This window comes from Lissotriton vulgaris, chromosome 10 (assembly GCF_964263255.1).
Source record: "Lissotriton vulgaris chromosome 10, aLisVul1.2, whole genome shotgun sequence".
Classification (NCBI taxonomy): domain Eukaryota; kingdom Metazoa; phylum Chordata; class Amphibia; order Caudata; family Salamandridae; genus Lissotriton; species Lissotriton vulgaris.
In genome coordinates, this window is record NC_141698.1 from 1,099,204,990 (window position 1) to 1,099,232,461 (window position 27,472).

At 48.8% G+C, this 27,472-nt stretch overlaps 1 protein-coding gene across 3 annotated transcripts in view; it reads left to right on the forward strand.

Annotated features, from left to right (window-relative positions):
- Window positions 1-27,472, forward strand: part of TBC1D5 (TBC1 domain family member 5) — a 1,888,005-nt gene that overhangs the window by 503,770 nt on the left and 1,356,763 nt on the right. For all 3 annotated transcript variants that reach the window (XM_086942181.1, XM_086942182.1, XM_086942183.1), the window contains one exon: window positions 7,561-7,623. The gene's annotated coding sequence lies outside the window, so the exon portion shown is untranslated. The remainder of the gene's footprint in view (window positions 1-7,560; window positions 7,624-27,472) is intronic.

The window sequence follows — 27,472 nt, forward strand, 5'->3', positions numbered from 1 at the left end:
CTCTCAGCTTCATGCTTCAGAAGAGGTTCTAAACGCATAGATTTGTATGGCTGAGGAGGTCCTGACCTCTTGGCTTCATGCTTCAGAAGAGGTTCTAAGTGCACAGCTTTGTATGAGTGAGGAGGCCCTGGCCTCTCGGCTTCATGCTTCAGAAGAGGTTCTAAACGCACAGCTTTGTATGGCTGAGGAGGTCCTGACCTCTCGGCTTCCTGCTTCAGAAGAGGTTCTAAGCGCACAGCTTTGAGTGAGGAGGCCCTGGCCTCTCGGCTTCATGCTTCAGAAGAGGTTCTAAGCGCACAGCTTTGTATGAGTGGGGAGGCCCTGACCTCTCGGCTTCATGCTTCATAAGAGGCTCTAAGCTCACAGCTTTGTATGACCTGGGAGGTCCTGACCTATCAGCTTCATGCTTCAGAGGAGGTTCTAAGCTCACAGCTTTGTATGAGTGAGGGGGTCCTAACATCTCCGCTTCAGGAGGGGTTCTAAGCTCACAGCTTTGTATGACTGAGGAGTATCTAACCTCTCAGCTAGAAAAGAGGTTCTAAACGTACAGCTTTGTATGACTGAGGAGGTCCTGGCCTCTCGGCTTCATGCTTCAGAAGAGGTTCTAAGCGCACAGCTTTGTATGAGTGAGGAGGCCCTGGCCTCTCGGCTTCATGCTTCAGAAGGTTCTAAGCTCACAGCTTTGTATGGCTGAGGAGGTCCTGACCTCTCGCCTTCATGCTTCGGAAGAGGTTCTAAGCGCACAGCTTTGTATGAGTGAGGAGGCCCTGGCCTCTTGGCTTCAGAAGAGGTTCTAAGCGCACAGCTTTGTATGAGTGAGGAGGCCTTGGCCTCTCTGCTTCATGCTTCAGAAGAGGTTCTAAGCGCACAGCTTTGTATGAGTGGGGAGGCCCTGGCCTCTCTGCTTCATGCTTCAGAAGAGGTTCTAAGCGCACAGCTTTGTATGAGGTTCTAGTAGGACAGGAACACAGGAACCCTACACACGCGGAACCAGGGTAATAAGCTTATTATCAAACGACAAAGGCTCCTGTGGACACTTAATGAAGTAATCTCAATGTGTATTCTCACAATGACAATATATTGGGTTATAGTGATATTGGAGAGAGAAGGAAGCAAATACACCTCTGATTTGTTGTTGAATCAAAAATATTTATATAATCCTTGAAATGAAATACTGTTACAAAGTAATACATTTGAACATATAGTTCTTAGTGAAAGGTGTCCCAGTGAAAAACGGAAAATAGAAAATAAGTGACCTGTGTGAAATATATGCAAGGTTTCCAATGCTTCATATAAAAACCCTTTACAGATATATGTACAGTATACAGCGCTAGATACAGTGATGAGTGCTGGTGAACAATCGTTCGTTTATGCAACTTGTCGATGGCGTTTCGACTTTGTGTGCAGTGTATGGTCCCTTCAGGACCTATGATTGTAGGGACACCTGAAGGGTAATACCGGCTTGTGTGGAGGGTGTAGGACCGTGCAATGGATAAGAAAGGGATACTCACATGGGTCCCAGCCGGGAGCCCAAGTGTGAGGTGGGTGGTGAGCAGGCTATTACGTGAATGCGCACAATGTAAGGATCCACGTGTGTGGAAGATGGCACAATCAAAGCGCTGTCAAGACGGGTCGAGTTCCGATTCGGAGCGCATGCATGGAAGCAGGCTACTTCCTTCTGTCGTTAATCAAGACGATGTCATCGTACCTGAGCAGACAGATGCACGCTGTCCTGCTACTTGGAAGGATTGCCACATGCTGCAGTCGATTCATTCTCCTTGATAGACACCAAAGTGAGAATATTCTCACCTTCCATTTGAAAATAGTATGGCCTCGTCGTGATTGAAGACAGAAGGAAGTAGCCTGCTTCCATGCATGCGCTCAGAATAGGAACGTGACCTGTCTTGAAGGGCTTTGATCATGCCATCTTCCACATACATGGATCCTGGCCTCTCATCTTCATGCTTCAGAAGAGGTTCCAAGTTCACAGCTTTGTATGACTGAGGAGGTCTTGACCTCTCAGCTTCATGTATGACTGAGGAGGTCTTGACCTCTCTGCTTCATGTTTCAGGAGACGTTCTAAGCGCACAGCTTTGTATGAGTGAGGAGGCCCTGACCTCTCGGCTTCATGCTTCAGAAGAGGTTCTAAGCTCACAGGTTTGTATGAGTGAGGAGGCCCTGACCTCTCGGCTTCATGCTCCAGAAGAGGTTCTAAGCTCACAGGTTTGTATGACTGAGGAGGTCTTGACCTCTCGGCTTCAGAAGAGGTTCTAAGCTCACAGGTTTGTATGACTGAGGAGGTCTTGACCTCTCAGCTTCATGTATGACTGAGGAGGTCTTGACCTCTCTGCTTCATGCTTCAGGAGACGTTCTAAGCTTACAGCTTTGTATGACTGAGGAGGTCTTGACCTCTCAGCTTCATGTATGACTGAGGAGGTCTTGACCTCTCTGCTTCATGTTTCAGGAGACGTTCTAAGCGCACAACTTTTTATGAGTGAGGAGGCCCTGACCTCTCGGCTTCATGCTTCAGAAGAGGTTCTAAGCTCACAGGTTTGTATGAGTGAGGAGGCCCTGACCTCTCGGCTTCATGCTCCAGAAGAGGTTCTAAGCTCACAGCTTTGTATGAGTGAGGAGGTCCTGACCTCTCGACTTCATGCTTCACAAGAGATTCTAAGCTCACAGCTTTGTATGACTGAGGAGGTCCTGACCTCTCGGCTTGATGCTTCAGAAGAGGTTCTAAGCGCACAGCTTTGTATGAGTGAGGAGGCCCTGACCTCTCAGCTTCATGCTCCAGAAGAGGTTCTAAGCTCACAGCTTTGAATGACTGTGGAGATCCTGACCCCTCAGCGTCATTCTTCAGAAGAGGTTCTAAGCTCACAGCTTTGTATGAGTGGGGAGGTCCTGACTTTTCAGCTTCATGCTTCAGAAGAGGTTCTAGTAGGACAGGAACACAGGAACCCTACACACGCGGAACCAGGGTAATAAACGTATTATTAAAGACAAACGCTTCTGTGGACACTTAATAAAGTAATCTCAATGTGTATGCTCACAATGACAATATATTGGGTTATAGTGATATTGGAGAGAGAAGGAAGCAAATGCACCTCTGATTTGTTTTTGAATCAAAGATATTTATATAATCCTTGAAATGAAATACTGTTACAAAGTAATACATTTGAACATATAGTTCTTAGTGAAAGGTGTCCCAGTGAAAAACGGAACCTAGAAAATAAGTGACATGTGTGAAATATATACAAGGTTTCCAATGCTTCATATAAAAACCATTTACAGATATATGTACAGTATACAGCGCTAGATACAGTGATGAGTGCTGGTGAACAATCGTTCGTTTATGCAACTTGTCGACGGAGTTTCGACCCTGTGTGCAGTGTATGGTCTCTTCAGGACCTATGATTGTAGGGACACCTGAAGGGTAATACCGGCTTGTGTGGTGGGTGTAGGACCGTGCAATGGATAAGAAAGGGATACTCACATGGGTCCCAGCCGGGAGCCCAAGTGTGAGGTGGGTGGTGAGCAGGCTATTACGTGAATGCGCACAATGTAAGGATCCACGTGTGTGGAAGATGGCACAATCAAATCGCTGTCAAGACGGGTCGAGTTCCGATTCGGAGCGCATGCATGGAAGCAGGCTACTTCCTTCTGTCGTTAATCACGACAATGTCATCCTACCTGAGCAGACAGACGCACGCTGTCCTGCTACTTGGAAGGATTGCCACATGCTGCAGTCAATTCATTCTCCATAATAGACACCAAAGTGAGAATATTCTCTCCTTCCATTTGAAAATATTATGGCCTCGTCGTGATTGAAGACAGAAGGAAGTAGCCTGCTTCCATGCATGCGCTCAGAATAGGAACGTGACCTGTCTTGAAGGGCTTTGATCATGCCATCTTCCACATACATGGATCCTGGCCTCTCATCTTCATGCTTCAGAAGAGGTTCCAAGTTCACAGCTTTGTATGCCTGAGGGGGTCCTAACTTCTCGGCTTCATGCTGCAGAAGAGGTTCTAAGCTCACACTTTGTATGCCTGAGAGGGTCCTAACCTCTCAGGGAAGAGGTTCTAAGATCACAGCTTTGTATGCCTGAGGGGGTCCTCACTTCTCGGCTTCATGCTGCAGAAGAGGTTCTAAGCTCACAGCTTTGTATGAGTGAGGGGGGCCCTGACCTCTCGGCTTCATGATTCAGAAGAGGTTCTAAACGTACAGCTTTGTATAACTGAGGAGGCCCTGGCCTCTCTGCTTCATGCTTCAGAAGAGGCTCTAAGCTCACAGCTTTGTATGAGTGAGGGGGCCCTGACCTCTCTGCTTCATGCTTCAGAAGAGGTTCTAAGCTCACAGCTTTGTATGAGTGAGGGGGCCCTGACCTCTCTGCTTCATGCTTCAGATGAGGTTCTAAGCTCACAGCTTTGTATGAGTGAGGGGGCCCTGGCCTCTCGGCTTGATGCTTCAGAAGAGGCTCTAAGCTCACAGCTTTGTATGAGTGAGGGGGCCCTGACCTCTCTGCTTCATGCTTCAGAAGAGGTTCTAAGCTCACAGCTTTGTATGAGTGAGGGGGGTCCTGACCTCTCTGCTTCATGCTTCAGAAGAGGTTCTAAGCTCACAGCTTTGTATGAGTGAGGGGGCCCTGACCTCTCTGCTTCATGCTTCAGAAGAGGTTCTAAGCTCACAGCTTTGTATGAGTGAGGGGGCCCTGACCTCTCTGCTTCATGCTTCAGAAGAGGTTCTAAGAGCACAGCTTTGTATGAGTGAGGGGGCCCTGACCTCTCTGCTTCATGCTTCAGAAGAGGTTCTAAGCTCACAGCTTTGTATGAGTGAGGGGGGTCCTGACCTCTCTGCTTCATGCTTCAGAAGAGGTTCTAAGCTCACAGCTTTGTATGAGTGAGGGGGCCCTGACCTCTCTGCTTCATGCTTCAGAAGAGGTTCTAAGCTCACAGCTTTGTATGAGTGAGGGGGCCCTGGCCTCTCTGCTTCATGCTTCAGAAGAGGTTCTAAGAGCACAGCTTTGTATGAGTGAGGGGGCCCTGACCTCTCTGCTTCATGCTTCAGAAGAGGTTCTAAGAGCACAGCTTTGTATGAGTGAGGGGGCCCTGACCTCTCTGCTTCATGCTTCAGAAGAGGTTCTAAGAGCACAGCTTTGTATGAGTGAGGGGGCCCTGACCTCTCTGCTTCATGCTTCAGAAGAGGTTCTAAGCTCACAGCTTTGTATGAGTGAGGGGGGTCCTGACCTCTCTGCTTCATGCTTCAGAAGAGGTTCTAAGCTCACAGCTTTGTATGAGTGAGGGGGCCCTGACCTCTCTGCTTCATGCTTCAGAAGAGGTTCTAAGCTCACAGCTTTGTATGAGTGAGGGGGCCCTGACCTCTCTGCTTCATGCTTCAGAAGAGGTTCTAAGAGCACAGCTTTGTATGAGTGAGGGGGCCCTGACCTCTCTGCTTCATGCTTCAGAAGAGGTTCTAAGCTCACAGCTTTGTCTGAGTGAGGGGGCCCTGACCTCTCTGCTTCATGCTTCAGAAGAGGTTCTAAGAGCACAGCTTTGTATGAGTGAGGAGGCCCTGACCTCTCGGCTTCATGCTTCAGAAGAGGTTCTAAGCTCATAGCTTTGTATGAGTGAGGGGGCCCTGACCTCTCTGCTTCATGCTTCAGAAGAGGTTCTAAGCTCACAGCTTTGTATGAGTGAGGGGGCCCTGACCTCTCTGCTTCATGCTTCAGAAGAGGTTCTAAGCTCACAGCTTTGTATGAGTGAGGGGGCCCTGACCTCTCTGCTTCATGCTTCAGAAGAGGTTCTAAGCTCACAGCTTTGTATGAGTGAGGGGGCCCTGACCTCTCTGCTTCATGCTTCAGAAGAGGTTCTAAGAGCACAGCTTTGTATGAGTGAGGGGGCCCTGACCTCTCTGCTTCATGCTTCAGAAGAGGTTCTAAGAGCACAGCTTTGTATGAGTGAGGGGGTCCTGACCTCTCGGCTTCATGCTTCAGAAGAGGTTCTAAGCTCACAGCTTTCTATGAGTGAGGAGGCCCTGACCTCAGCTTCATGATTCAGAAGAGGTTCTAAGCTCACAGCTTTGTATGAGTGAGGGGGGCCCTGACCTCTCTGCTTCATGCTTCAGAAGAGGTTCTAAGCTCACAGCTTTGTATGAGTGAGGAGGCCCTGACCTCAGCTTCATGATTCAGAAGAGGTTCTGATTTCAAAGCTTCTCAGATCTAGGTATGGCAAATAATTATTCCTAAAACATATGTGTAGGAGATCCACAAAGTTCTTCTTTTTTTAAATTTAAAACATTTAATACAACACCATCCCAACAATAGAAGGTAATGAAGTGCTGTACAAAGGAATATACCTCAGTATCCTATTTACACGACGAAATATAAACAGGAAAAAACATGCAGTTGATTAAAAAGAATTTGGCAGAAATGGGTTGAAGATGATCGAAATCAAGTTTATGTTAATTAATTTTTATAAAGTGCTCTAACACCAATGTATCAGGCCACTAAAAAGAGCTTAACCTAACTTTTACGTTGGGGTTGCTCGTTCAAGTTCATAGTACATGCATTTTTTCTTTTTGTATGGATTTCCTCATTGGGGTCATACTCTGCTTTTAGCTTCCTGGATGGGTGGCTGATCGGGGTGCAGTGGAAACACATAGCCTTCCTAGAGAGCCTCCATTTTGGAGGTGCTGGTATATGTGGTAGTTTTGTGGTCCAGCCGTGTGGTTACAATGCACCAACAGGGGCGGTCTTACCTGTGCCAGCACCCTCTGGTGACAGCTGATGGGGTCAGTGGGCGATAGGCTCAGAGGTGGACAGCACTGCTCCTGACCAGTGTGAACTGATTACAAATTGTACCTTTTATCTTGACCGATCGGCTTGTTTAAGTGTGGACAGTAAACTCAAAATGGTCTTATTTTTGCTATTCTTGATACGGCAGTTAACACGTTTATTTTTTTGAATGTGTAAAAGTAATGTTGCGCAGCATCCTCATCCCAGTCTTGTGGAGGGGTGATTGTGGAATTCCCACCCCACACAGTTGCTATTTGTGTGCCGGACCCTCAGTAAAACCGAATTGTTTTCAGCACTTGCTTTGCACTTGATGAATGCCAAGGGAAACTCTTTGCAGAAAAGGGCCCAGAATCGAATCTGAGGTAAGCATACAGATACTGGTAATTGGGGTAACTGTCCAGGATTGGTACCACGGGGCGCGATGTTACCACCCCTTGTTACCAGCCTCCTCGTAAAGCGCATTGGATGGTGTTCGTGTCTCTGACTTCTAGAGTGAAGAGTTGCATGGAGCCTACCACCACTATCTATGGAGGGGGCTCGATTGTAGGTGCACGAGATGGAGCCCACGACCACTATCCATAGAGAGGACTCAGTTGTAGGTGTGTGAGATGGAGCACCCCCTGACTGATTGATTGACTGATAGAGACCCAAAGTTAGCCCCAGGTCTCTCAGGGACTTTGGCTTGGGTCTTTCGAGATCAGTAAACATAGCGAAGAGACAGTATCTGCATCTTGTAATCACTCAGAAATCTGTTTTGTTTTCCTTGCAGGTCTCGATTACCTGACGTCTAGAAGACCGATTTCCAAAGCGGGGACCACAAGACACAAAACAGGTAGGTTCTGTTCAGCACGATAAGTCAACTTGCTTTCCCCTGAATGTCCCTTTATGGAACTGCCTTGAAAAGCGAAAAATATGATGCCAAGAGAGAACGTTTAGTGTTCCTCTCAGGCATGTGTATGTTGAAACAATCCAAGGCGTCAATTGTGATCTTTGTAAATATTTCACAACAGGAACAACACCTGCAAAGTACAATTGCCCACCATGTAGCGCCACATGGCCACAAAATGTCAAGTCAAGTCAAGTCATATAATTTGTATAGCGCACTACATACCCAGAGGGTTTCAAGGCGCTTAGGAGGGGGGGGGAGGATTACTTGTCAAATATCCATGTTTTAAGTTGCTTTCTGAACGCTAGGTGGTTCTGGGTGAGGCGAAGGTAAGCGGGGAGTGAGTTCCATGTTTTAGCAGCCAGGTAAGAAAAGGATCTGCCTCCCATGGTGGTCTTGTTGATGCGAGGTACAGTGGCGAGGGCTTGGTTGGAAGAACGTAGTTGGCGGGGGGGGTGTAGAAGGACAGTCGTGAGTTGAGGCAATCTGGTCCGATGTCGTAGAGTGATTTGTGTGCGTGGGTAAGCATTCGGAAAGTGATCCTCTTATTGACGGGTAGCCAGTGGAGGTCTTTAAGGTGACCAGAGATGTGTTTGTTGCGTGGGATGTCTAATATGAGCCTGGCTGAGGCGTTTTGGATACGTTGGAGTTTCTTCTGGAGTTTTGCGGTAGTACCCGCGTAGAGGGTGTTTCCGTAGTCCAGTCGGCTCGTGACCAGGGCGTGGGTGACTGTTTTCCTTGTTTCGGTGGGGATCCAGCGAAATGTTTTTCTGAGCATGCGAAGAATGTTGAAGCAGGATGAGGATACGGCGCTGACTTGTCTATTCATTGAAAGTGAAGAATCCAGGATGACGCCTAGGTTCCGTGCGTGGTCTGTCGGGATGGGTGCTTTTCCGAGGGCTTCCGGCCACCAGGAGTCGTACCATGCAGAGGGGGATGTACTTAAGATGAGGACTTCTGTTTTGTCTGAGTTCAGTTTCAGACGGCTTTGTTTCATCCATTCGGCAACTTCTTTCATTCCTTCGTGTAGGTTAGTTTTGGCGGTGTTGGGGTCATTGGTGAGAGAAAGGATCAGTTGAGTGTCGTCCGCGTAAGAGATGATGTTGAGGTTGTGTTGGCGTGCGATAGCTGCAAGGGGGCTCATGTATACGTTGAAGAGGGTGGGGCTAAGTGAGGATCCTTGTGGGACGCCGCAGATGACTTCAGAGGCCTCAGACTTGAATGGAGGAAGGCGGACTCTCTGGGTTCTTCCGGTGAGGAACGAGGTGATCCATTCAAGTGCTTTTCCTTGGATTCCGATGTTGTTGAGGCGTTGTAGAAGGGTGCTGTGGCAGACTGTGTCGAAGGCAGCGGAGAGGTCGAGGAGGATGAGGGCGACTGTGTCTCCATTGTCCAGTAGAGTTCGAATGTCGTCTGTTGCTGCGATGAGGGCGGTCTCAGTGCTGTGTTTTGCTCGGAAGCCAGATTGTGAGGGGTCGAGGGATTTGTTGGCTTCGAGGAAGGCGGCGAGCTGGATGTTGACAGCTTTCTCGATGACTTTGGCCGGGAATGGAAGAAGCGAGATGGGTCGGTAATTTTTGAGTTCGGAGGGGTCCGCTGTTGGTTTTTTAAGAAGGGCGGTGAGTTCAGCGTGTTTCCAGTCTTCCGGGAAGGTGGCGGAGTTGAAGGAGCAGTTGATGACGTCTCGGAGGTGCGGTGCTATGACGGAGTCTGCTTTGTTGAAGATGTGGTGAGGGCATGGGTCTGTGGGGGATCCTGAGTGGATGGAATTCATCAGGCGGATGGTGTCCTCAGTGGAGATTGGGTTCCAGTCGTTAAGGGTGTTCACGGGGGGAAGATGATCAGCAAATGGTAGGGTGGGTTAGTTTCCGGGTTGGTTGTCAAAGCTGTTGTGGATGTCTGCAATTGTGTTGTGGAAAAAAGACGCTAGGGAGTCGCAGAGGGTTTGAGAGGGGGTGATGTCGTTGGAATTGGCCGAGGGATTGGAAAATTCCTTGACGATGTTGAAAAGTTCCTTGCTGTTGTGAGCGTTGTTGTCAAGTCGATCCTTGAATGCTGTTTTCTTGGCTTTTCGGATTAGTTGGTGGTGAGTGCGGGTGGCGCTTTTGAAGGCGTCCTTGGTGCTGGTGGTTGGGTCTTTTTTCCAGGCCTTTACAAGAGAGCGGCAGAGTTTCTTGGACTTCTTGAGATCGTCGTTGAACCATGAGGCTTTCTTGCTGCCAGGTTTGCTTTGACGTTTTTTCAGTGGAGCTAAGGTGTCGGCGGTGTTGGATAACCATAGGGTGAGGTTGGCGGCGGCTTCGTTAGCGTTAGAAGAGAGGGCTGGGGTGTTTTGAAGGAGCGATGCGGAGATTTGGTCCGTGGTGATTTTGTTCCAGTTTCTTTGCAGGGTAGGTTGGAGGTGGATGCTGGGTTTTGGTTTGTTGTAGGTGAAGTGAACGCAGCTGTGGTCAGTCCAGAGGAGATCCGTAGTGTGGCTGAAGGAGACATGATTGCTGGATGTGAAGATGGGGTCGAGTGTGTGGCCTGCGATGTGGGTGGGGGAGGTGACTAGTTGTCTAAGTCCGAGGTTGGTGAGGTTGTCCACGAGGGTGGCGGTGTTGTGGTCGTTGATCTTTTCAAGGTGAAAGTTGAGGTCTCCCAGAAGAATATAGTCTTTGGAGGAGAGCGCGTGTGGAGAGATGAAGTCCGCGATGTCTTCACTGAATTTTGCGCGGGGTCCTGGTGGTCTGTAGAGGAGGGTGCCTCGGAGTGTGGTTTTGGGGTCGATGTGGATCTGGAAGTGAAGGTGTTCGGAGTTGGCGAAGTTGGCGTCAGAGCTGGTTGAGATGCGGATTGATTTCTTATGGACGATAGCGATTCCTCCTCCTGTGTGGCCGGTACGGTCCTTGCGAGTGATCTTATAGTCTTCAGGGATGGCAATGGTGATGTCTGGGGCGGAGGAAGCGTTCATCCATGTTTCCGTTAGGAAGGCGACGTCTGGAGAGATGGTGTCTAGTAGATTCCATAGGTCAATGGCGTGTCTGTGGACCGAGCGGGTGTTGAGAAGGATGCATTGTAGGTGGTTGGGGTCGGGAATCTGTGGTGTGGTCGTAGCGGAGATGTTGTCGGTGCCGCTGAATTTGCAGGAGTAGCAGGAGAAAGGTCCATGGGTGTGTCCAGGAGCGGCTTGGACGCAGTTGGGGGCGCGACCGGGGTTAAGGGCTAGGAGGGTGGCGGCATCGTAGGTAATGCGGGTGGGCTGGGAGGGACGGGAGCCAGGGGGTCTGGCGCTGGGCGCGGTCCAGGCACGGACGGGCGTAGACGGGCTTACCTTTGGCGCACCTTCGTCGCGGATTGGGCGCGGTCGCTGCGCGTGAACGCTGCGCGCGGGAGCTACTGTCATATATGGATAGTGGAGGGGGAGGGGCGAGGGCGTCTCAGCTGGGAGGCGGGTCGGGCACACGAGGGGCACAACAACAAACAAAATGGAGGCGGAGGGGGGAGCAGGGCGGAGCGCTCTCGGCAAACGTGCAAACAAAGTCAAAATACAGCAAGCACAATGAAATAATGTCAGCGCTAATGAGGCAAAGCGGTAAATAAGCAGGCGAGATGCAGAGCAGCTTAATCAGGACAAACTGAGCACAGCAGCGCTACGATACCAGGTGTCTTTCAGGGACACTGGGAGCGACCACTCGGACCGTCAGGCGGAGCGAGTCACAGCGTCTAGAGGGTGAGGAGCGCTATTTTAAGCTAGTGGGAGGGCGTCTCAGCTGGGAGGCGGGTCGGGCACACGAGGGGCACAACAACAAACAAAATGGAGGCGGAGGGGGGAGCAGGGCGGAGCGCTCTCGGCAAACGTGCAAACAAAGTCAAAATACAGCAAGCACAATGAAATAATGTCAGCGCTAATGAGGCAAAGCGGTAAATAAGCAGGCGAGATGCAGAGCAGCTTAATCAGGACAAACTGAGCACAGCAGCGCTACGATACCAGGTGTCTTTCAGGGACACTGGGAGCGACCACTCGGACCGTCAGGAGGAGCGAGTCACAGCGTCTAGAGGGTGAGGAGCGCTATTTTAAGCTAGTGGGAGGGCGTCTCAGCTGGGAGGCGGGTCGGGCACACGAGGGGCACAACAACAAACAAAATGGAGGCGGAGGGGGGAGCAGGGCGGAGCGCTCTCGGCAAACGTGCAAACAAAGTCAAAATACAGCAAGCACAATGAAATAATGTCAGCGCTAATGAGGCAAAGCGGTAAATAAGCAGGCGAGATGCAGAGCAGCTTAATCAGGACAAACTGAGCACAGCAGCGCTACGATACCAGGTGTCTTTCAGGGACACTGGGAGCGACCACTCGGACCGTCAGGAGGAGCGAGCCCAGCATGTGGCTCCACATGACCTCAAAATGGAGGCGTACTCAACATGTGGGGTCACATGACCACAAAATGGAGGCATACCCAGCATGTGGCGCCACATGACCACAAAATGGAGGCATACCCAGCATGTGGCGCCACATGACCACAAAATGGAGGCATACCCAGCATGTGGCGCCGCATGACCACAAAATGGAGACGGACCTAACATGTGGCGCCACATGACCACAAAATGAAGGTGTACCCAACATGTGGCGCAACATTACCACAAAATGGAGGCATTACCAACATGTGGCGCCACATGACCAGAAAATGGAGGCATACCCAGCATGTGGCGCCACATGACCACAAAATGGAGGTGAGGCTTTTGGAGACCATTAGACTGGTGAGCTCTCAGTGCGGGTGGATAATCCAGTAATATTTACGAAGTGCTGAATTAGTGCCGGTGTTACCCAGTTGAATTTATTTTATGGAATGGTCAGATTCATTTCAATATTTCCTCATTCCAGCGCCTTCATTGGTGACTGGCACACGGTCCTCTCTTTGCCTAAGTCATCCTACCATTTCTTTTCAGATGCCTGTGTGGCTCCCCTGAGAAGAAGTGAGGTCACGACAAGCCTGCTCACCCCTGTGCCGCTGCTGCTTGCCTCAACCTCCATCCCAAAGTGGACCTCCTGCACAAGCTGCAACTAAGTGCCGTCATGTGTGGAGACATGAGCTGGAGAGGTCAGGCAGAATCTGGCAGCGTCCGGCAGAGACTGCCTAATGCTTGGGGCCATCAGGCAGAGACTGGCACTGTCAGCCAGTGACTGGGACCATGGAGCCATCTGGCAGAGACTGGCACAATCAGGCAGAGACTGGCACCGTGGGGCCATTTGGCAGAGACTGGCACCGTCAGGCAGAGACTGGCACCGTGGAGCCATCTGGCAGAGACTGGCACCACGGGGTCCATCAGGCAGAGACTGGCACCGTCAGGAAGAGGCTGGCACTGTGGAGCCATCTGGCAGAGACTGGCACCACAGGGTCCACCAGGCAGAGACTGGCTCGGTGGGGCCATCCGACAGAGACTGGCACTACACAGCTGCGAGCTGGAGCGGTCAGGCAGACACTGGCACCTTCAGGCATAGACTGGCACCATGAGGCCATCAGGCAGAGACTGGCACTACCCAGCCGCCAGCTGGAGCGGTCAGGCAGAGACTGGCAACGTGGGGGCAATCAGGCAAAGACTGGCGCCGTGGGGGCCATCAGGCAGAGACTGGCGCCGTGGGGGCCATCAGGCAGAGACTGGCGCCGTGGGGGCCATCAGGCAGAGACTGGCGCCGTGGGGGCCATCAGGCAGAGACTGGCGCCGTGGGGGCCATCAGGCAGAGACTGGCACCGTGGGGGCCATCAGGCAGAGACTGGCATCGTAGGGACTATCAGGCAGAGACTGGCACCGTGGGGACTATCAGGCAGAGACAGACACTACGCAGCCACGAGCTGGAGCGGACAGGCAGAGACTGGCACCCGTGGGGCCGTCTGGCAGAGACTGGCACCCGTGGGGCCGTCTGGCAGAGACTGGCACCCGTGGGGCTGCCTGGCAGAGACTGGCACCGTGGGCCCCTTTGGCAGAGACTGGCACCGTGGGCCCCTTTGGCAGAGACTGGCACCGTGGGCCCCTTTGGCAGAGACTGGCAGCGTGGGGCCATTTGGTAGATACTGGCACCGTGAGGCCATCCTGCAGAGAGAACACCTTCATGGCTCGCTTCTTCCCCAGTCTCCAGGAGTTACTGGGTGCCACGTGCAGAAGACATTCCGCCATAGATCCATCAGGGGAGGCGGGAGAGAGAACTGCAAGCAAACGCTGAAACCATGGCCAATCGTGGGGCATGTCGTGATAGCTGCGGTTGCCCGCTTGTGTCCTGGTTCTGCTGTACCAGTGTGGTGTGGCAGGCATGCACTTCAAGTCTGCTTCCAAACACTGAATTCCTGGCCGCAGTTTCTGCCTTGTGCTGCCTCTTCACGTTAATCAAAGTGTGCAACGTCTATGAAATAAATACATAAAGGTTAGACTACTCAGTCTATTATGTCAAAATTGTAACTATCATTTATTTATTTATTTAATCGAAGTTGTACAATTTTTCTTTTAAGTAACATAAAGGGATAGCCCATCTCTGTTTTACCAGTTTCCTCAGACTTGTACAGTAGAGATTGGCTCTGGCTGTGTCTGGTAAGGGATCAGACATAAGTTCAGCGACTGCAGTTGTATCGTGCAGGGTTTACCGCTCCTGATACCTAAGAGTCCATCAGTGGCTTCTTGGAGTGAGTCTAGTCAACGTTCTTGCAACACATCTGAGGTCGGATCAGAGCCCACGGACTCCCAGCACATCAGTACTTGGGCCTCGTCCTCTAGTACCTTGTCCCGGTCTGAGGGCCTCGTCCTGTAGAACCGTGTCCCGGGCTGTGGGTCTCTTCCTCTAGTGCTTTGTCCAGGTCTGTGGGCCTCTTCCTGTAGTACTGTGTCCAGGTCTGTGGGTCTCTTCCTGTTGTACTGTGTCCAGGGATGTGGGCCTCTTCCTGTAATACTGTGTCCAGGTGTGTGAGTCTCTTCCTGTAGTACTGTGTCCAGGGCTGTGGGTCTCTTCCTGTAGTCATCTGTCCAGGGCTGTGGGTCTATTCCTGTAGTCATCGGTCCATGTCTGTGGGTCTCTTCCTGTAGTACTGAGTCCAGGGCTGTGGGTCTCGTCCTGTAGTACTGAGTCCAGGGCTGTGGGTCTCGTCCTGTAGTACTGTGTCCAGGTCTGTGGGCCTCGTCCTGTAGAACTCTGTCCAGGTCTGTGGGCCTTTTCCTGTAATACTGTGTCCAGGTCTGTGGGCCTCTTCCTGTAGTACTGTGTCCAGGGCTGTGAGTCTCTTCCTGTAGTACTGTGTCAAGGGCTGTGGGTCTCTTCCTGTAGTACTGTGTCTAGGTCTGAGGGCCTCTTCCTGTAGTACTGTGTCCAGGTCTGAGGGCCTCTTCCTGTAGTACTGTGTCCAGGTCTGTGGGTCTCTTCCTGTAGTACTCTGTCTAGGTCTGAGGGCCTCTTCCTGTAGTGCTGTGTCCCGATCTGAAGGCTTCTTCCTGTAGTACTGTGTCCAGGTCTGAATGCCTAGTTGTGAATACTGTCCAGTTCTGGGGTCCTCTTCCTGTAGCACTGTGTCCCAGTCAGAGGGCCTCATCCTGTAGTGCTGTGTCCCAGTCTGAAGGCTTCTTCCTGTAGTACGGTATCCCGGTTTGAGGGCCTCTTCCTGCAGTACTGTTTCCTGGTCTGAGGGCCTCTTCCTGTAGTACTGTGTCCAGGTCTGAATGCCTAGTTGTGAGTACTGTTCAGTTCTGGGGTCCTCTTCCTGTAGCACTGTGTCCAGGTCTGAGGGCCCCTTGTTATAGTACTCTGTCCAGGTCTGGAGGCCTGGCCATGCAGCATTGTGTCCAGGTCTGAGGTCCTCTTCCTGTAGAACTGTGTCTAGGTGTGGAGGCCTGGCCGTGTAGAACTGTGTCCAGTTCAGAGGGCCTCTTCTTGTAGTACTGGATTCGGGTATAGAAACCTTGCGTGTTGTAGTCCAGATCTGGAGGTCTCTCCTTTAGTAGTCTCTGGGTTTGGCGGCCCGACCAACATTAGTCTCCAAATCTGAAGGTCAAACATATAGTAGGGTCCAGGTCTAGGGGCCTGACCCGTAGTAGCGACCAGATCTGACGGTATGACCTGTAGTAGTGTCCACCTCTGGAGGCATGATCTGTAGTAGTGCACGTGTCTGGAAGCATGGCCTGTAGTTTCAGGTCTGTAGGAATTACCTGTAGTGTCCAGCTCTGAAATGAAATGAAATGAAATTTGATTTGTAGAGCGCATGGCTGCCCAAAAGCGTCCCAGCGCTTGCTTAGGGAACCCGTCCTGGTATTCCCCTGCGAGATAACCCATTACTGGACATCCCCAAGGTGAAAGCCAGGCATCCCGCTGCGAGGGGCCGTTGTGGAGATTAAGCAATCTATTGCCCAGAGTTACAGAGTGGGACTCCATGATTGGAATAGGCACCGAGGCGAGAATTGTCAGGTCCGGGGAAATTTGAGCCCAAGACCCGCCGAGGTGGGGAATTGAACCCTGGTCCGGGCCAGACCTCTGCATCAGGGTCTGCCGCTCCAACCACTTGAGCCACACTTCTCCACTCTGGACCTGTAGTATAGTCTAGGTTTTGAGGCATGACCTTTAGTAGTGTGCAGGTCTAGAAACGAGACCTGTAGTTGTGTCCAGCTTTGGAGGCATGGTCTGTGTAGTGTCCAGCTTTAGAGGCATTACCGGTAATACTGTTGAGGTCTAGATGTATGACCTGTAGTAGTGTCCAGCTCTGGAGGCATGGTCTGTAGTGGTGTCCAGCTCTAGAGGCATTACCCAGATTAGTGTTGAGGTCTAGATGCATGACCTGTAGTAGTGTCCAGCTCTGGAGGCTTGACCCATAGTAGCATCCAGTTCTGGAGTCATGATCCGTAGTAGTGTCCAACTCTGGAGCCATGACCTGTAGTAGTGTCCAGCTCTGAAGGCATGATCTGACGTAGTGTCCAGCTATGGAGGCATGGTCTGTTGTAGTGTTCAGATCTGGAGGCATGGTCTGTAGTAGTGTCCAGATCTGGAGGCATGGTCTGTAGTAGTGTCCAGATCTGGAGCCATGACCTTTAGTAGTGTCCAGATGTGGAGGCATGATCTGTGGTACTGCCCAGTTTAGAGGCATGACCTGTAGTAGTGTCCAGCTCTGGGGGCATGACCTGTAGTAGTGTCCAACTCTGAAGGCATGATCTGTAGTAGTGTCCAGATCTGGAGGCATGGTCTGTAGTAGTGTCCAGCTATGGAGGCATGGTCTGTTGTAGTGTTCAGATCTGGAGGCATGGTCTGTAGTAGTGTCCAGATCTGGAGGCATGATCTGTGGTACTGCCCAGTTTGGAGGCATGACCTGTAGTAGTGTCCAGCTCTGGGGGCATGACCTATAGTAGGGAATGTGTCTGGAGGCCTCAACTGGAGTGTTGTGTCCAGGTCTACCGGCCTTGCCTGTACTGGACAGTTGTGTCCTGATCAGTTTTAATTCTATTTTTATAATGACTAATGTCAGGTTCATTGATTTACCTGCCAATATTTTGATTACGGCTTATGAATTGTCGATTGTTATTATGAATTGTGTATTTACACCCAGGAAGTAATACGCATTATGTATACTTGAAGAGTCGACTTGGGGCCCAATGAGTGTGGTGGACGCATGATCGAAGCTGAAACCTCAACTGCAGGGCGCGTTAACATATTAAAGTAGATTTTGACGTCTTTTTAAAGTATCTTCTTTTTTTTGAGAAAAGTTGTTAGTGTCTACTCTCCAAGAATTGAACAATGCTCTCCATGTCCCTGTCTCCAATACTTAGCTACACAAAGGAGGGTTAACCTTTTCCATCGTGATCTCTCCAATCTAAGAGGTCAGTTGCTGGGTCCTAACATATCTCAAGACGGTGAAGGATCCGCACCCAGGTAAATTAGTGCATTCCTGGCATCGCTTGGGTATTTTAGTGGGACCCTCAACCACATGCCCCACCTGTGTCACGCATCATCATCAGATCCTCATCCACCACATCTAGTGTGAGTGGTTGGGCTCGACACCGTTTGAAAGCAGAGCTCCTTATCTAAGAAGACGGAATTTAGAATGTGAAATAAAATAGCCTTCCGGATCCTAACTCCTCTTTACTATTGAGGTCCTTTGGCAGAGATAAAAGCAAAGATGTTTTGTGGGTACAATGACCCCTAACATCAGATGGTCGCCATGTTTCGTTTTTTTATATGCCACCAAGGGTCAGTAGGCTATCTTCAGGACCAAAGTTTTGTTGCATCCCTGTGTTTTGGGGTTGGAATATCCAAGTCTGGACTCGGAAAATGGAACAAACAAAACATGACGCATACATGGAACATACAGTCCTTAATGCACCTTTTTCCTCTTTGTCCTATATTTTAGTTAGGTTTCATAAGGCATTGGCGAGTCAGGCATTCCTGTAGTCACACATTCGCCAAGTGACATTGTCCTCCCTTTACACCTGAGGGGCGGATCCCTAACTGTCTTGGGATATGTTAGAACCAAGCAACTGATCTTAGATTGAAGAGATCCCAATAGAAAAGGTTAGCCCTCCTTTGTGTAGTTACTTGTTGTAATCTGGGAGGCTGGGGTTGCCTTTACATAGCTTCTCACTCCCCTTGTTGGTCTTATACATGTCCCACATACCCAGATCTCCTGGGAACATATCTTATCTGGGTAAGACATCAGTGAACAATGCCAGCAGGAGGCTCCTCCTCTTATGTGCAGGAACATCCCCCTGGAAAAGGGTTCCAGAGGATTCTGGAGCAAATAATGAACAATCGCTCAGTGGATTGTACCGTTCACCAATGCTCATTGGTGGAGTGTGTGATGGAGGAATATTCACACTGGATGGGCTAGAACTGATCCACTGGAGATGCGTACACAGTGCTCACCATGCGCTGCACTGCTTCTAAGCACTCTTGTGGCCTGCAGGTCTTTGGGTGGACCTCCTGGCTCTTTGGAGGGAAAGTGGTTCCATAGCGCAGAGAAGCTCAACAGCCATCCCTCTGCTCTACACAGCTGTCTTGCCTGTTAGGCAGTGAAGGTTTCTTATTCATACATGCACGCCACATCATAGACATGCTGGCTCTGCAGATCCCGGGAACATACACACCAGCCCGATTAACAAAACTATGGAAATTTACACCAGTATTTGTAATAAATTTCACATTGTTTTTAGTATCCTTTGGAAGCTGTAATAGTGGAAGTGTCTTAGGAGCACTCCTGGAACAAGTGTGAAGATTTACTCCCTTGCAAAGGCGCTTCTTTCTGTTAGTGGGATACCCATGCAGGGAGATGGGGTAAAAGTCGGCGGGAAGGATCAACACAAAGTCTTAGTAGCCAGGTGTGTAGCAGAGAGCCCCTCCTGAGGTCCCGGCACTGGGAGCCGGTGACGAGATGTTGCTTTGATATGTGGGTCTCTAAATCTTTCTTGGAGTGGCGCCATATGGAGCTTGGCACATCTGGACTCCTGTGCCAAAATGTTAGTACATAGCAGGAGACTGGTATCTAGTTACCTTGTGTCTTTTAGAGTCTAGCCTGGCAGGATCAGTGCTGAACAGCTTGCTCTTGGTTACTGTTAGAAATTGGGTTTCTGGGGAACGAGCCTTAGTTAAGCAGTCACCACAATCCTAGTCCGCGTAAGGCACTAGCAAACACCAATTAACCTACGCTCACCTCTGGTTACTTGGCACAGAGCTGTCAGGCCTCACTTGAAGGCAATGTGTAAAGTACTTAAAACTGTGAAAACACCACACAAAAAGATCCCACACCAGGTTTAGAAAAATGGAATTGATTTTCATAAAAAACACGAGCAAAACAACAAAAATCCAGTCAGGGAAACCAGAGATATTAATTTCAAAGCTTTAGTTTAAAATAGCGCCCAAAAACACTAAGTGCCAACAGTGGATATCTGGTTGTACCAGACCCGCACAAAGTCACAATTTCAGGCTGACTGCGATGGAGCGTTGTTAGAAATGGGGGTCTCTAGTTAGCAGTGGCTGGCCACAGTCCAAGTAGGGACCCTTCTTCCTAAGTGAGAGTAAGGGGCTGCACCCTTTGACAACCCCTGCTCAACCCTGTGGTAACGTAGCACGAGCAGCTAGGCTTATCTCAGAGGCAGTGTATAAAGCATTTATGACCTTACACAGTGAAGGACACTACAAAGGGACGCCACACAAGTAGTTATAAAAAATAAGTATCTTTATATATAGACTTAACACAAGACCAATACGGTAAAAAGCCACAATACTGAAAAATGGGGGTACTCTTGAAAAGCTGGAAAAAGAGTTCAAATTGTTCAAATAGGGGTTCAGTTCAAAGCAGTGGTCTCTGCGACCCTTTTACTTTCAAAGTACCTGGATTTCGTAGCAAAACCAACAAAATGTCGCAAAGGAGCTGTAGCGATAATTTTCCCCACGCTAGGCCGGAGATGCGTTGAATCCTTGCCGCAGAGGATGCTGCGGGTGCGTGCGGGACAAAGCAACAGATTTCCTCCCACTAGGCCAGCGGTACGTTGAATGCTTGCCGTGAGGGAGGATGATGCGCTGTTCCTGTTGCATGTGCTATCTTGTTGCGATGAAAGAAAATGGCGCCCCGCAAGGGAGCGACCATCCGGGTGCGATGTGAGGAAAATGGCGGACGCACGGCGTCCGCGCTGCAATGATCTCGATGCGATGATCCGGGGTCAGCGAGCCTTCGAAAAGCCTGCAAGCGTACGATGAGATGATCCTTGGTTTGCGAGCGCTCAGCGGCAGCAGCGCGTGGATTCTTCTTACGCTCCTCAGCTGCGGCGGATCGCAAACGGTGTTAGCGACGATTTTCAGCTCTCTCTTCTCTATAGTAGATCTAGAGGCCATGGAACTCACAGGGGCCTTACCTGCAGATAAAAATCCTCGCTTTTGGGAATCTGGAGGCTGGTTGGGGAGTCAGATGTGCCTGTGACTCCAGCAGGAGGCTAGCTGTCTTCTAGCCCTTGAGTGATCTCTCAAAATCCCTTTCCCTCTTCTTCCAAGTCCAAGGGGAATTACTGCAGGCCAATGTAAGAAACAGCGCACAAGGACAATTCTCTCCTGCAGATTCCTTCAGTAACACGGACAGAGGTTCCTCTTGACATCCAGGAGCAATACAAAAATCAGGGGTTTGAGCACAGATATTTATACCTCAAAAGTCTTTGTTCTCCGAAGTCTCTAGTCACTGAACCCAGCCAGAACCAATTCTGCTCAGGCCCGGAGCACTTTGTTTACCAGGCTGCATCCTTCCTTTCAGAAAGAGGGGGTCTGCCATCAGGCGCACAGTAGGAGGGAGAGCCAACATTCACCTAAACCCAGACAGCCAATACACATAACAGCAGAGCACACTGGAGGCTTAGGCAAGAAAATACCTACTTTCTAAAAGTGGTATTTTCAAACACAGAATATTAAAACCAACTTCACTAAAAGATGCATTTTATTATTCTGAGCTCAGGCATTCTAAATTCGAATTTCTACCATGTTCCCTGAGTCCGATATTACTATAAGATGTAGAAATCAAAGCAGATCCACAAGAGGACCCACAGGCCGGAAGCACTGGAGTCGCAAGAGGACCTCGAGCAGCTCACCAAAGATGCAGGCCCACGTTGCAAGTGATGCGGTGAAGATGAAGATCTTGGTCATAGGAGATGCTTGAGGTTGGGGCTACTTGAAGCCTGAAGATCTTGGAGTTAGGAAGCCAACAAGCCTTTGCAACGTCAAGTTGACACAGTTTACAGTGGATCAGTTCCTGCGGCTCCGACAAGGGATACTGGCCTCAAACTAGGAGAGATGATCATGCAGGCCTCAAGGGATGTGACAAACCACCACCTGTTTTGCTGAGCCTTCCAGAGTCTGTGGGAGCTCGGGATCAGCAGACCCGTCAGCTTTGTTGCGGTGCCTGCAGATGCAGGGAAGTTGTTCCTTCACTTCAAGGGAGATTCCTTCATGTGTCTTTATGTCCACAGGCCTTGGAAGGTTCCTGTATGGAGCACAGGCACAGATGTTCAGCATACTTGCAGTACGTCGAGACCAGGAGCAGCAGGAGTCTTCATAGTTGCAGTCTCAGAGCAAGGTACAGTGACGTCCAGAGTGCCCAGAAGGTCGTAGAGCAAGTGGGGTCCCACGATAAATCTAGGGACCCACCTACAGGTGAGGCCTTAAGTACCCCATGGAAAGGGCTAGGACGATTCAGGTCTTCCTCCCAGGTGAGCAGTTTGGAAAGTGAGGAGGATACTCCCATGTCCTTTGTCCAGTTTCAGAGCAGGAGCCAACGGTGTCCTGAGCTGGTTAGAACTGGACTATGCAAGGAGGCCACCACATGTGCCCCTCAAGCAGACTGAGTGGCGCTGGCAAGCACTCCCACCTGGCCCCAATACACTAAACCCTGTCTGGGTGGTGCCTTCTCCTGCTCGAGCTTTGCTCAGCAGCAAGAGAGCAGAATCATGTCTCTGGTCGGCAACAGCCATGTTTTGCCGTTAGGGTCTAGAATACTGTTACAGGGAGCACCGGGGGCCTCCTGGAGGAGTTTTACAGTGAGTTTTACAGTGCATTGAATCATACCTCCCACACAGTTTACAGTGTGGGAGGTATGATTCCAACATGTTTGATACCAAACATGACCGGGTTCGTTACAGCCAGTTTAGAGATGGTTATCGCTTAATGACGCATGGCCACTATATGTATCATAATCTCTGTTGCACGTACAACCCAGGAGAATGGACTCCGAAGAGGTGTCCTGCTCATGGAGGGGCACCCTCACACTTAGAACTGAGCACCCTGTCTTCAGGATTGAAAGGCTGCTTTAGGGTGACTTACAGGTTTTATATTCCGTGATATCAGATATCGGGTAACCTATATCTGTCGTAATTGGTGCTAGCACCAGCTTACACAGGCAGCAATGGCAGGCCTGTAGTTACAGTTTGAGTGATCTCAACAGGGTGGCATAATGCACGCTTCAGCCCATGGGGGACCCCTGGTGTAACTATGCCCTGGTTACCTAGGTACTATATACTAGGGACTTATAAGAGTACACCAGTGTCCAATCTGGGATATACCTAAGTACTTACCATACCAATTTAGTGGAGAAATCAGGGAGACTGGGGTCCTGACTAGCAGGATCCCAGTCAGACTAGTCAGAAATAGCATAGTACCAGGCAAAAAGATATCAAGCAGCCCTTCACCATTCCTTCGGCAGTCACCTCGAAACACTGGAGCATGGACCTCAATTTAGTGCAGAATAAGAGTTTTATTTGCTCATTATATTTGCTATATATATATGTCTCCCATAATCCTTGTCGCTGATTCTCCCGCATCTTGTAACGGCGAGCCCATAGCGAGACTGCGAACTCCTCAATACACCCACAGTTACTTCTACCTGACCGAGACAAGCCACGGCTCAATTCCTTCAGGGTGTGTTAATTTTAAACAGCATAAAAACGCCTGACACGTTTCAAAGCTCACCGCTCCTTGCTCACGGGTCAAGCAAGAAGTGGTGAGCTCCGAAATGCATCTGGTGTTTTTTTGCTGCTTAAAATAAACACACGCTGAAGGCAAGGAATTGAGCTTTGGCTTGTCTCTGTCAGGTGCAAGTAAAGAGAGTGTGTGTCTGTCTGTGTGTGTGTGTGTGTGTCTGTCGGTCTCCTAACCTGACACTCTCCAACAGGATACCCAGGCACGGACCTCAATGCGCACCAAAATCAATCCTAAGAAGCTTTGAAAGAGTGCAAAAAGCAGTGAAAATGTATTGCGACATAGTATCCACACAAACAGGCGTAATGCCTGCTATGACACGTTTCTCACACGAGCTTGATCACCTGCTATTTATTTTTATATGTGTGTGTGTGTGTGTGTGTGTGTACGTCTTCTTCGTATGTATATATATATATATATATATATATATATATATATGACATACAAGATAGGAGCACACTGTGGGTGTAAGAAATCCTTAAATGCACCTAGCATGACGCGTTTCGTCTTTACAGACTTCCTCAGATGCTGTGCGGTGAAAAAGGAAACCAAGGTTACTAGGTTCTTTTTAAAAGCAGTTTGTTAGGCTCCTCCTGATTTCCAGCGAGGTAGGACTACACTGACATAGTCGTCCCTCAATGTTTTTGGCCGCCATCTTAGAGTGTTGGTCCCAATGTTCCTCATCGTCCTCATGTTGTTTATGGCAATGTTTTATTTGATGAGTGCTTGATTTTGCTGCATCGGGAAGAGACGTCCCACTCAAGACGCGTTGTTGCGCTGGAAGTTGGTTTGTGGAGCAATGCTTTTTGACCCATTACATCAGCCGCTAGTGATAGTCCAAATCCGAGAGTTCCGATATAAGTAATCTTTCTCTGACATGTGGTCATGTTCCAACCCTTTGGTTAGCGGATGCTTCGTATCATGGGCAGCGGCGGTTCCGGCAGAATCAATATTCAAAGATAGCCATACCAAGTCCACTTGTTCCGCCGAACACATTTTTTGATGGGTGCCTCCTTCGTGCAAGTGGTATGCACGTGATTAATGACATACAAGATAGGAGCACACTGTGGGTGTAAGAAATCCTTAAATGCACCTAGCATGACGCGTTTCGTCTTTACAGACTTCCTCAGATGCTGTGCGGTGAAAAAGGAAACCAAGGTTACTAGGTTCTTTTTAAAAGCAGTTTGTTAGGCTCCTCCTGATTTCCAGCGAGGTAGGACTACACTGACATAGTGATAGTCACTAGCGGCTGATGTAATGGGTCAAAAAGCATTGCTCCACAAACCAACTTCCAGCGCAACAACGCGTCTTGAGTGGGACGTCTCTTCCCGATGCAGCAAAATCAAGCACTCATCAAATAAAACATTGCCATAAACAACATGAGGACGATGAGGAACATTGGGACCAACACTCTAAGATGGCGGCCAAAAACATTGAGGGACGACTATGTCAGTGTAGTCCTACCTCGCTGGAAATCAGGAGGAGCCTAACAAACTGCTTTTAAAAAGAACCTAGTAACCTTGGTTTCCTTTTTCACCGCACAGCATCTGAGGAAGTCTGTAAAGACGAAACGCGTCATGCTAGGTGCATTTAAGGATTTCTTACACCCACAGTGTGCTCCTATCTTGTATGTCATTAATCACGTGCATACCACTTGCACGAAGGAGGCACCCATCAAAAAATGTGTTCGGCGGAACAAGTGGACTTGGTATGGCTATCTTTGAATATTGATTCTGCCGGAACCGCCGCTGCCCATGATACGAAGCATCCGCTAACCAAAGGGTTGGAACATGACCACATGTCAGAGAAAGATTACTTATATCGGAACTCTCGGATTTGGACTATCACTAGCGGCTGATGTAATGGGTCAAAAAGCATTGCTCCACAAACCAACTTCCAGCGCAACAACGCGTCTTGAGTGGGACGTCTCTTCCCGATGCAGCAAAATCAAGCACTCATCAAATAAAACATTGCCATAAACAACATGAGGACGATGAGGAACATTGGGACCAACACTCTAAGATGGCGGCCAAAAACATTGAGGGACGACTATGTCAGTGTAGTCCTACCTCGCTGGAAATCAGGAGGAGCCTAACAAACTGCTTTTAAAAAGAACCTAGTAACCTTGGTTTCCTTTTTCACCGCACAGCATCTGAGGAAGTCTGTAAAGACGAAACGCGTCATGCTAGGTGCATTTAAGGATTTCTTACACCCACAGTGTGCTCCTATCTTGTATGTCATTAATCACGTGCATACCACTTGCACGAAGGAGGCACCCATCAAAAAATGTGTTCGGCGGAACAAGTGGACTTGGTATGGCTATCTTTGAATATATATATATATATATATATATATATATATATATATATATATAATATACGATCCAGGTTCCAGAACAGTAAAGGAACCAGCGGTCGGGACCTCACAACACCTCGTAACCAGCAAATGAATAAAGCCTCAAAAAAGTGGATCCACAATGGAAAGCAGGGAAGACGTATTTTAATAAGGATGACGCGTTTCACTCTACAAGAGAGCTTGATCACACAGCGCGCCAGAAACAAAAAAAGTGTTTAAATACTAAACATAAACAAAGGGCTACAATGAACACCACTGATGTTACACGCCTTCTCCAGTTCATAAACACAAAGGAAGGACTGAAAACTATACATAATGTGGAAACAAAATAACACAGAATGTAACATAATGAATGCTGAAACGTTCATGGTCACAGATGATTACATGAAGTTAAACGCACTACATGTATCAAGTATTAGTACTATTTACAATGTTATGATTCTTAAAGGGGAGCTGTGTATTTACAAATAAGTGACGGCAAGTGCCTAAAAAACCAAACTAAGGTTATACTGTTACTGTCAATATAAACAAGCAAGATGATGACATAGTGCCAAAAAATAACATATTACTGCTGACAAGGTGCCAAAAAGTAATAACTTTCTGCTGAACTTAAAATAAGCAGCTAAGAATCACAACCTGTGAAGTGCATAACATACCAATTGTTTAAGTGAACACAGGACCAAAGCATCATATTGAGAAAAATAAAAATGAACCAAAAATAAATAATATAACCAGACATATGGGAGAAAGCACAAAAAAATAAAAGAAGTAAATGGTGACGGGAAAAGTAAGAAGGGAAAAAATCATAAGAATAGTCGCAGCTGAAGTCAAAATGGCCTGAGAGGACAGAACATGATAATATAACAGGAAACTTTGCAAAAAGGTGTACAACTCCACAAAATACGTATTTCAATATAATTGGAATAAAAACACCTAAACAAAGTATATACAAATGCAGGCTGGCCTGCCGGCCAACCACTCTGTGATAGTCTACACCACATCAGAAAACTCACGTACATAATACAGAAAGAATTATCAACTCGAACTGTCCCTATACAGTTTATAGAAAATTGCTCAGATCTTCGGTCAAGTTTAAACCATTAGGTGCCTTGGTGTCTAAGGCCAGAATTAAATGAGATTCTTTCTGCCGAAGAAGTTTCATCCTGTCACCTCCCCGTCCGGGTTGAGGTACTGAGCACAAAACTGTATATTCGAGATCCCTCAATTTTTTATCATGGACAGCTCGAAAGTGTCGCGCGACAGGCTAGTTATTGTCGCTATTGACAATTGCACAGATGTGCTGCAATATCCTTAGGTGTACCGGAAGTTTAGTACTTCCAATGTACTCCAGGTTGCATGTGCATTTCAGTTTGTACACAACAAATTCTGATCTACAAGTGAGGTATTCACGATTAGGGACAGGTGTGGAGCAAAATGCTGTGAAATAATGGGTACTATTCTTAGCAAAGGTACAAGCTCTGCACGAAGTGCACCGGAAGAATCCTGTTTTGGTGGTTAAACTCTTTTTAGGTGGATCTTCGGGCATGGATCTATTGAGTGCATCACGCATACTAGGTGATCTTCTGAATGTGATATTGGGACTTCTAGATAGTAAAGGTCCAAGAATGACATCCGTGAGGATTATAGGCCATTCAGAAGATATATATATATATATATATATATATATATATATATATATATATATATATATATATATATATATATATATATATACATATGGGTATTTTGGGGGTTTAGGGCTGGTGTAGGCTTTTGGGTGGCAAGGGTGTATTTGGGGTTTAGGGTGGGTGTGGCTTTGTTCGTCCAACTTTGGGCGAACAAAGCAAACTCAAGCTCAGGCGTAGCCAGAGCTTCTGCCGCCCGGGGCTATCCCTCCGATTGCGGCCCATGGCTGGTAGGGGAGGGATGAGCTGGGGAAAAATATCGGCGAGCACTCGAAAGAGGCCCGAGAGACGGGTGACCTCAATCATGC